The sequence below is a fragment of the Neopelma chrysocephalum genome, unplaced genomic scaffold (genome assembly GCF_003984885.1).
Source record: "Neopelma chrysocephalum unplaced genomic scaffold, ASM398488v2 Primary Assembly neopelma1_97, whole genome shotgun sequence".
Classification (NCBI taxonomy): Eukaryota; Metazoa; Chordata; class Aves; order Passeriformes; family Pipridae; genus Neopelma; species Neopelma chrysocephalum.
Window position 1 is genome coordinate 1,654,124 of NW_020897760.1, and position 405 is coordinate 1,654,528.

A 405-nucleotide genomic window follows, 5' to 3' on the forward strand; every position below is an offset into this window, starting at 1 on the left:
GAGGAGGAGGGGTGTGTGCGCTGCGCGCCCCCGCGCGCGGGCACGGGGGCACCGCGGGAGTGCGGCCCCGGCGCGGCCCCGGCGCGGCCCCGGCACGGCCCCCGCGGTGTCCGCGGCAGCGGCGCCCACGCGTGTGACACGCGTGTGCACGGGCACGGCCGTGCACAGACACGGGGGAGAGCCCACCGGGACAGAGCAGGGAGTGACACAAACACGGAGTGACACAGACACACAGGGAGTGACACAAACGCACACACTGGGAGTGACACATGGAGTGACAGAGACACACAGAGTCAAACACACACACACACTGGGAGTGACACACACATACGGAACGACACAGAGACACACAGGGAATGGCACACACACACACACACACACACACACACACACACACACACACAC